The following is a 10,976-nucleotide window of genomic DNA, read 5'->3' as shown; positions in this document are numbered from 1 at the left end:
TTTTTGAGACAGATTCAGATTTTTATTTAGTAACCATGACTGTCCTGGAACTCACTGTGTAGACCAGGCTGGCCTGGAACTCAGAGATCTGCCTCCCTCTGCCTCCCTAGTGCTGGAACTATAGGTGTGACTCTGCTTACCCCTTTCTTTTCCTTTCTTCCTCCCTTCCTCCCTTCCTTCCTTCCTTCCTTCCTTCCTTCCTTTCCTTTCCTTTCCTTTTCTTTTCTTTTCTTGCCTGTGGTCTATTCTTACATAGAGGATCAATAGTGATCCAAAGTAGAAAAACAGCATCTCTAGTATTTCTTGCCTCCTCATCTTTATGCAATTCCTTAACAAGTCTCAAGGATGGACCAAGCATGTTCAATGACCACAAGTACTACTTCTTGTTTCATATTAACAAACAACACTTAACAATCAATTTTTGAACTGTGACAGTGAGCATCTACCTGTGCTTAAAAAACATAAAAGCAGCATATTTTACTTATTTAAAAGGTACTCTGAAGTTATCACAGTATAAATATTGATCAGGTATATATAAAATCTAAAGTTTAAAGTAATTTTATCCATAATTTCCTTCTACATTTACTCTTTGTTCTCTCTATTGTTATTCAAGAGTATATAAAATATATCATAAATCTCTATAATAATTATATTGAAATATAATTTACCTATGTAAATTCCATTTGTAAAACAGCATAATTTAGTAGGTTTTAATATTATCTTATACTTGTATAGTGAATATGAATAGTTGAGTTTTTGAACATTTCATCATTTCTATCTCCCTTGCCTCCATAACTGAATTCACTTTTTTGTTAGTAGTCAAGCTATTGTTTTAGGGGGATATTCAAAAAACAAAGTCAGCCTTAGCATCCCATGTTTCTTGTTCTTTTTGTGCCATTCTTATGGGTAGTTTTCTTAGTTTTGTCTTTTAAATAATATTTACTTGTTTGTTTGTAAGGACAGATGGCGATGCCTCTTTACCACATATGCATCTAGAAGTCAGAGACAACTTGCGGGATCTGGTTCTTTCTTTGCACCACATGGGTCCCAGGAGTTAAACTCAGGTATCCAGGCTCAGGATCACCCTCTGAAACCATCTTGTGAGACTAGTTAGCTTAGTTCTGTAGAAAATATGTGGCACGAATTCACTTTGCTTTCTATAGATTTACTTGTTTTGGGCATTTAATACAATATTGATTTGATTTCATTATAATGTTCTTAAATAAACTATGTGACATTTTGTGGCTATGCTCACAGAGCATAATGGTTTAATAGTTTATTTTTGTTACAACATATATCAGTACTTCATTATATTTTTAAATTTGTAAGTGATTTCAGTTGTATAAATATTTAAAATTTTGTTTATCAATTAATAAGTTGACATTTGAGTTATTTTCAGCTCTGGGATACTGGGAATTATACTGTTGTAAACCTTCTCGTAAAAACTGTTCTAGGGATCTGTGTTTTCAGTTTGAAGGAGAAACATAATAGTAAAATCTGTGGGCTGTATTAGAAATGAATTGTTCTAACTTTTCATACATGTCAAAATGATTTTGAAGGGCCTATATCATCTCAATATACTACTACACATGCACTTAAAACTTAAAAGTTCTTACATAAACATCACCTTATATAAGAAAATTACCTTACATTATTTTATACTACATTTGAGTATAGTGTAAATGTAAAGGCTACAGAAGTCTTTGACTGTTAAAAAGTTGTACTTAGATACTTCTCACGCGGTAAAGCAAGCCTAAGGTATTACTATCTTTCATTTCATGAAAAGTTTAATTACCTATTGCTGTTATAAATTTCAACAAAATTTACAGGATAGAAAACCATGAATTATTATATGGGATATAGATCACCAAAAACAAAAACAACAAAATGAACAAAAAACATAGTGAATGTAGATAAGTGAAAAAAAACTAGAAAATCAGCATTAACTTTCCATTTTCATGTTAAGACAGAATGGCATTGAGATAAACAATGTTGAAATCAACAAATAAATCGTATTATAAACTTGAAAATATATTGGGATTAAAATGGCATTTCAAGACCCATTTTTAAAGCAAAAGTAGGTGGGTGGATGCTACAATGTTTCGTACCATATGCCAGTCCTCCAACCAGCCCAGGGTGGAGCCATCCAGCTCTTCTATTCTGCTTCGTACATTAAGAGCTATAATGGCAAAGACTTTCTGACTTACTGACAGTTATGTTGATGATGCAGGAGGCAAAATAGCATTTCTCTTCTGAGCAATGTTAATTATGGAGCGCTGACAGTAGTTCAAAAATAAATACAAGTCCTTCAAGGCAATACCCTACATCAATATAACACACAAAGTGAAGCACACAGAGCATTGTAGGAGAAGTGTATGCTTTGCACAGTATCCCTTCTCCTTCAGTAAGTAGTGGGACCCATGTTGTTTTTAAAGCACAGTCATGGCTTGAATATGGATTCTGTCTACCCAGCACTTTTATTTAGGTGACTCATGTATTAAAAGAAGAAAGAACATATATCCTTATGTTCTTTTATGTATATCTGACTAGAGGCCTTACAGACTGGCAGGGGCTGAATAAAATAAGTTTTGGAATAAAACATACGCTTTTGTCTCTGTACGTAGTACTACAACATTTCTACACCAAAAGCATATTTTCTGAGGATAGAGTAGTAGCAAATAACATAAAGTAAGTTATATGATCAATTAGCAAGAAATGAGATATGAATCACATGATGAATGTTAACATAAGCTCCTCATTCCACTCTGCAAGCATTGCTTGATTCTTATCAGAGTTTATTAAAGATGGTAAGTTAACACATTTAGGACACCTGGTTATCATGTCAGGGTTTAGAAGTTACCTTAGTCCGATGTTCAAAATATATGAATCAATAAGTACTTATTATTATCTAATTACTAAAGCATAATTTTAATACAACTATTATTGTTTTTATATTTAAAAAAGAAAAGTTTACATATATATTTATAATTATGGATATTCGCAATATATGCACACACATATGTGTATGTAGATTATGACAAGTAAATTTTATCAGGAATATATTATATTGAGTGTTAATTTCCAGTTACTTCTCTACTACGGTGTTATTCATAGTTCCCTACTGCCTTATTCAATGCACATAACAAAGTTTATTTACTCTACTGTCTCCTCTTTTTGGTCATTTGGATGATATATTTGCTGATCTCAATATTGTTTATCTCAATGTCATTGTACCTCTTTGACATTAAAATGAGCAGTTAATGCTGATCATCTAGTGTTTTATTCACTTATCTGTATTCACTATGTTTTTTACTCTGTTTTGTTTTTGTTTCTGATATAGACATATATCATATAGTGTTCAAGTTAATACATAAGATACATATTTATATATATATATATATCAATTAATGAAAGGATCCATATATTAGAGCAAAATGATGTATATGGGAGTATTTGGGGGAAGGAAAATGGGAAATGATGTATTTATAATATCAAAAATTAAAATAAAAGTCTTGCCTACCTCCATTTAAAATAAGAAACAAATTAAGAATATTGCAGTTTAATCACCTTATCCAAGGTCAAATAACAAAAGAAATACTTATATTTCCTACCCACATTTGTACAAACAGCAAACAATATTACTTAATAATATTTTCTTGGGAACATACAACAAAGTTTTAAAAAGTATAGTGGTCCATTGAATGAGTGAACCACATATAAGACTGAGATCTAAGAATGGAAACAATCAAATGCACTATATAAACATGCACAGAAGTTTTGTTTGTTGTTTCTTCCTAAGACTGAGAATCATCCTAATGACAAAAAAGAGGAAAAAGCAAAGTTAATAAATTTTGTTTTATGCATTGGATATGGTAGTTGGTAACTGTGAATAACATTGTAGTAGACATCTGATATTAAAATATATTATATTCCTGGTAAAAATCCACTTACCCTACAAAATTTAGCTAACTAATTCTTTCCTTTGGTGATATTCATCCTCACTCTGTGACCTTTCCATGTAAACATGGGCTTGTCCTTCTCTGTGCTTCCATAGTTCTACAGAAAAAAACATGGAGTGATGGAGTATGTTCTTAGATGTTTGGGTGGTTCTCTTCCCTAAATGGGTATAATTTCTACAAGGACCAAAAAACAGAATTTAGTTCAGTTATTAACCAATGTGAATATCACAAAACAAAGCTAGGAAGTATTTAAAGCATCCACTGAAGAATGAGTACACTTTTAACATTTACTTTACTTAAGAATCCACTAAAATTAATAAGCTTCCTGACGCTTAGCCATTCGTACAAATGAAGGAAGTGGGTATACTTTAGGATCCTAGTTCTTCTTAGCTTACCAGGATGTGTGCTGAACACAGAAAGGATCTGGGATTTTACCCTCTGCATACCATGGTTTTGGGATATCTGTTGAGTCTGGAAATGGTATGATTTAATGTACAGGTTTTATCTGAGATTTATTAACTTCCATGTGATATATAAATGGGCTACCAAAGTTAAGTTTATATTCTCTATCTTAACAGAATAAGCTTTTAAGTTTTTACTTGAAAGACATTGGATTTTAAAGGTTTGAAGAAGCAATAATAAATCCTCTGTTATTTTTACCATTTTATTAAAGCTAAAAACCATTTCAAAACTTAAAAACATAATTAATAATTTGGTTCAGTATTTTGGTTTAGTTTGGCTTGTTTTTTTCTTTTTCTGAAACTGAAGTGAGATGATTAAGTTATTAAGCAGAATTATCCATTTTCACTTCTATATGACCATAATGTACATATATTAAGTATTTACCAAAAGATTGTAAACTCCCCCTGGAAATGATAAAAATGAATTGCTACATGCAGTTCAGTGAGGAAGAAGAGCCCTTTTACCCTTGGCATCTGCAGTCAGTATTTTCACATTATCTAAAGTAAGTCAAAGAATGGGGCATCAGGAACAGAGTCAAATGGAAAACGGCCAGCAGGAAAGAAAGCACCCAGAGCAAGTTAGCAGAGCCAAAATAGAAAGGTGGCTTTCAAGTAACACTCCATCAATGGCTGAACCTTCTTGAAATGCAGCGAGATGTGTATAGGTGCTTCTACATAAAGGTGCTTAAGAGTGTTGAAACTCTCATAGCCTAAAGAAATTTCTACCTACTTGCCAAGGTATTGTTTTTTGCAATAGAAAAAAAAGCTTACACATTGTGGGTTAACCTTCTGCCTGCCATTTACAAGTAAGGATTTTTTTTTGTTAGTTTGTTTATGAGGGTGAAAGGAATTGTTTACTCAATGAGCTTGCAGATACTAAGCCAGCTTGGGTCTCGGAGGTGCAGTTCAATGATGCTCTCAAATCTTTCCAAGAAGCACTAGCTTGTTTGAATTTTTAAGAACTCACTCAAGAATCAAGATGTATTCAGAAATTGTGGACATATCAAGTAAGAGTGGAAAGAGTGCTCTGCAATCCAGTTTCAATAACACAGAAAAGGCACCATGGGGGCCTCTAAATATGTAGTCTGATTCAACCTTGATATCCATTAAGAGACAACTAGAGAGTTGTAAAGGCTTCCTTTACAAACAACAAATATTGAAACCCAAATCAAGGTTGATACCATTTCTGACTGGCATATTTTTCCTGAGTAATGGGAAACTTTATGCATTATGAATTAAAAACAACTGTGAAGATGTTTGCTGAGTGCTTTCTTTATGCTAGACACAATTCTTCATTCTTCATATGCACAGCTTTACTGATTTTGATAATAAACTTATGAGGTCAGTGCTGTTATTGTTGTCCTTCTGACAACAATGGAAACAAAGCAGGAGATGAAGTAATTTTTCAAGGGCATCCAAGTAGCAAATAAGTGTCCATGTTCTTAAGTTGAAATATTGCCTGTAACATAAATCTATAAAAAAGTAATCTCTCTGCTTTTCACAAATTATCTCACTCCCTCTTCCCACTGCCCTCTCCCTTTGCTTCTGCCTCTGCCTGACCCTTTCCCTGCTTTCTCTGGCTATATAGGCAACACAGTGTGTTCTTTGGAAAACAGATCATGTTTCTCAAATGAGTACTAGTCTCCAGACATACATATGTGTCTGTTTACATCTCTAAGAACACTTATAGTACAACATATAATCAGAAAATTATAAACCACATTCTTTTCAGAAGGATTGCTCTTTTGTTCTAAGAACCATAAGATTTTGTGAGATAAAGCACAAATGATAATCACTTTCTCCTTATTATATTTATCTCATTTCAAATATAAATAATATATGTATAAATAAATATACTAATCATATTGCTATCTTATAAAAATTCAAAGATTCTAATAATTTTCACAATAGAAGGAATAGAAGAATGTTTTTGAGAATAGCTGTCTTGTAAAAACAGCTATTCTTTTTAAAAGTAGCTTATTATATCCAGTGGAGCAAAAACTGTAACATATCTATTACACATGACTATCTATTGACTTGCAAAGATAGTCCTATTGTTAAATTATAAATGAAATCCATTAGTTTGAGACATTTTATATTTATAAAGTTTATGAATACATTAATTTAAATTGAGATGTTTAGACAGAAATAATTTATATTTATGGTATTTACAAATAGAGTTTAAGATAACAAACCCACAACAACAGCATTTCAGTCCATCTGGCACAGAATCCCCAAAGATGCTGACATATGGAGAAGTCAAAAATTCTGAATTTCAATTCATTTCTTTTGTGTCACTCTAGACTTGCCCTATCCCCACTTCTCGTTGTCAATCCAGAGAATAAACTCATCAATCTTCTGGCCAACAACACATTGATTTAGAATTTCTACAACCAAGTTAAATTTTATATTATATTGGATTACAGAGCACCACAGGGATGAAATAAAGGTGAAAGATGAGAGAATGGTACATAAGTATTGGAAATCGTGAACTACAAACAGAATACAAAACTATACAAGAGGAAAGCTATTAATTGTGATATTACTGACATGAACATACTACTTTATAACAAGTCCATCTTGTAAGTAGCATGAGACTGAGGGTTTCAGACCACAAAATACACCTAGGATAGTTCCACCACTGAATTTTTTTAAGTGACAGGCAAAGTTATTTGTGAGATTAGAAACCCTGCAGGCTTCCAACTGAAATGCAGTTATCATGTACCAGAGACCGAAATTATTTGGAAACAGTATCAATAGCTTGAAGAAACTGTCTACAGAGCTGAGCACTTAAGTCAAGCATTCTGAGACATTCATGGGTCTGAAAAAAAGGTCAAAACCAACAATCTCTGACACAACACCACTGAAACACAAGATGAGGACTTGAATCTCTTACACATTAAGGAGCTAGTTATAAATGATAAGTCAACCCATTTGCCTACTTCTCAGAAATGCAACTTCAAAGTATCAGATTCAACCTCTGATTTTTTTTCTAGAAGGCCAGTGATCCTCTCAATGAGAAAAGCCCATGGCTTAGTTCCTGAGCCCCTCTCGGTCTGATGGTTAGGTGTCCAGTTCAATTAGAATTGAGAAATGTGCTCACCTGCTACCCTGTGGCTTATCCTCTCAAAAATATACTGGTCCAGGCTGGTCTTTGTTCTTTCATGGCACTCACCCTTGATTACTCAGCATTAGATGATCTTGGACGAGTTATTAAGTCTCTTTGAGCCTCAGTATCCTCTTCATCAAAGAGAGATAATGACGGTAAACACTTCATTTGGTTTCTGTGAGGATTAAATGAGATAATCTATGTCAAGTGTTTATCATAGCATCCACGCATAAAGACATTTGAAACTGCTAGCTGTTGTTATGATTTAGGATTTAATACCAGAGGATCATTTTAGCACTATAAAAGAGATTTTTATCCTTTCTCAAAGGAAATGAAGACAAACAAATTTATGTCTTGCACAGAAATTACAGCCATTGTCTTATAGGCTACCAGTTAACTGTTAATACAGTGAGCTATATTTGATAAGGGAATGATTGTGTCTTTCAGATCAGAGATTAGAAAAATAAGCATATAGAAGAGAGTTAGATTTTGCTATAGATGCACAGCCTTACTTTGTTTCTCTTTTTGCATGTATTAGAAGGCGATAGCAAAACAGGTGTCGGGAGGAGGGAAAAATTTACACTAGTGTTGGTTCTACTTCTCTTTGTATTCATTTACTCCTTAATCCATAAAATAGTGTCTATTTAATAATTACATATTTTTATGGTACCTACCACTTGCTGAAGCAACACACCATGCCTACATTGAAAGCTAAGAAATCCTTGTCTATACATACTACTGTCATCCAAAAAAAAAAAAAAGAGCCAGACACTCACAGTCTTAATCAGTGACAGATAAAACGACACTCTTGAAGCAATACTGTCTGGAAAAAAATTGAGCTATTAAGACATTGTCATGTATGTTAAAGAACTGGATCTCTAGGGCTTATGTTGACCAAGCCATGGAAAGGGAGAGTGTGCTACCACCTGCACATATTCATAGAGGATTCAGGGTTTAGCTGGTGTGTGACAGTCCCTAATAATGCCAGCCAGAACTGTGACTTTTTAAAGTAGCCTTTACAAGTCTCCAGAAGTCTAAACTTGACATAGCTAGGTCTCTCTGCACTGCCCACAAAACACAGTGGGGGTTTGTACTATGAATCTAGTACACTGAATTCTTTCTATACAGTGCTTTCTCATTGATACTGGTGTGTGAGCTACCTGGTGCTTTATTCTGAATGAATCAATGCACTCATCAATCAAGCTCATGAAGCAGAAAGGGAAATACCTCACTGTGTTGAGTGAAGACAGTTGGAAGAATTTATTTTATTATTGATTTTGCTTGTTTATTTGATGTTTTTGTTTTGTTTTTACAGAACATACATGTGCCATGTTCAGAGAGAATCATCTCTATTTTTTCTACTGGTAAAGTTTTGCCTTTCTTTGAGATATTAGGTAGAAGTAAATATCACCATTTATCTGCTCATAAGTATCTAAGACGTTTGCCAGTGGTTCTTTCTTTATATTTTTGAGGATTTTATACATATATACAAGGACATATGACTTTCAACTATTTTGACTTTCAACTGTTATTCCCCAATAACATATTCTCTTAGTTTTATTAGGTTTAATAGTTCATAAATATTTTTAAGAATGTTACATATAAACACCTTTATGCATTCTTTCCCCTTACTCCCCTCAATTTCTTTTTGTTACTGCTTTTTCTAAATTATTAAGTTCTAATTTAATTATTCCTACAAAAACACATGATCATACACATAAACGTACACACTATGTATATACAAATAATTGAATGCACTAAACATTACACACACACACACACACACACATATATATATGCACCCATGCATAACCACTTACAGCCTATGAGTATGCCTACCCTTGTAGGAAATGGAATCTACCTTTCTCAGAAGACATTGGCTACCTGTAGATAATCAGTTATGAATAAGACCTTGTAGAATTTCCTCTATTATTTTACTGTTTCTACATAGGCAAGCTTAATATTGGTATTTCATGACTTCATATTTCCTTTTTTGTGTAGAGGAGATACTATGAAGTATAGATGTACTAGACCTCTGAATTTATAAACTTTCTGCTCTCTTTTGTCATTTTTTTTCCTCTGAGTCTTAGTTATAAGGCTTGTGTTGTAGATGTATCAATTGGTTAGCTACCCCTCAGTGGTTACTTATTCCTAAATTTTGATCAGGATCCCTTAGTTGTGGGTCCATTTATGAGTCTATACCTTTTGCAAATGGAAGCTTTTGGGGAGAGAGTTGTGAGTCACACTTATCCATGAGTATAACAGTAAATATTTAGAATACAATTGAAGATAACATTAATTTAGGAAAATAGTGGTGCAATTTGCTCATTTAGGGTCATTTAGAACATGAAAATCTTACCAGTGGCTACAGAGAGCAACTCTCCTCAGAATCTATCAAATGCCAATAGCTCCTTAGTAAGATGTGCACCTGGAGGTCATCCCCTCACATAGTCAGCGGTGTGGGCAGCATTGATTTTCTACTCTTGGTTCTTGGAAAGGGTGAGGCACATCTTTATCCATTAGATCTATTAGCTCCATAACTATGATTCCCAATCTAGGGAATAATTTTATCCTGCTAGTAACATTCTACTGGTGAAAAATGGATTTGTACCTTATGTACATTTACACGTATAGTTGTACTGATGATAAAGCTGATATTTGAATACTAAAAGAATTCAGCATTTCCTTTTCCATCAAAACCATAGACAAGACAATTGATTCAATATCCCCTTCAATCGGTAGTTATTCAATTCAGATATCATATGAATACAGTTGATACTCGAGTAATTAACTAAATCTAGAAGGGTCCTTAAACCCAGTATTCTATGCCTAAATATCACATGGGGTACTGGGAGGATTAATAGAAGGATTAATAAGAGGTAGCTAAATGTTCTGAATGGTTTTTGTGCTATTAATCATTGTACAGTGAGAAGAATAGTTTAAAGCTATTAAGGTATGGAGTGGAATCTTTTGTGTGTGATAAAAACTTTTACTCTTTTTTTGCCAGCTATCTAAGGTATCTGAAATACAATAAAACATTTAATGGATGACTGCAACAACTTGGAAAGTATCTTATGACCTGTGCTCATAAAACACCAATCAGAATGACACCTCTATTCAGAACAGGAGCATAGGGGTTACAAAGAAATATCACAGAAGGACATTTAATAAATCACAGAAATCCAACCTCAGCCCATGCCACTCAACTCAGGAGAATATTGCTCTCCATGTGTCACTTGGAGTGTGATCATCTTGAAGAGACATAGAAAAGCTTGTCACTAGGCATGACTACTTGGAGTTCTAGCAGTGTATCAATCATTTTACAAAACTGTAGGTACAGATATGTGTTAACTGGGACTAAACTCTATATGCAAATTTTGGAAAGCTGATATCTTGGTCTGTTTCATAAAAGCCTTGCCAAGCCGGGCGGTGGTGGCGCACGCCTTT

General features: G+C 33.6%; 1 protein-coding gene across 3 annotated transcripts in view; it reads right to left on the bottom strand.

Moving 5' to 3' along the window:
* The window catches only part of Lrrc4c (leucine rich repeat containing 4C), a 1,245,152-nt gene that overhangs the window by 995,735 nt on the left and 238,441 nt on the right, over positions 1–10,976 (bottom strand). For all 3 annotated transcript variants that reach the window (XM_031371128.1, XM_031371127.1, XM_031371130.1), the window contains exon 2: positions 7,524–7,704. The gene's annotated coding sequence lies outside the window, so the exon portion shown is untranslated. The remainder of the gene's footprint in view (positions 1–7,523; positions 7,705–10,976) is intronic.

The sequence above is a fragment of the Mastomys coucha genome, unplaced genomic scaffold, assembly GCF_008632895.1.
Source record: "Mastomys coucha isolate ucsf_1 unplaced genomic scaffold, UCSF_Mcou_1 pScaffold15, whole genome shotgun sequence".
In the NCBI taxonomy this organism is placed as follows: domain Eukaryota; kingdom Metazoa; phylum Chordata; class Mammalia; order Rodentia; family Muridae; genus Mastomys; species Mastomys coucha.
Note: the sequence above shows the minus strand (reverse complement) of the source record. Positions and strands in the feature narration are given on the sequence as shown.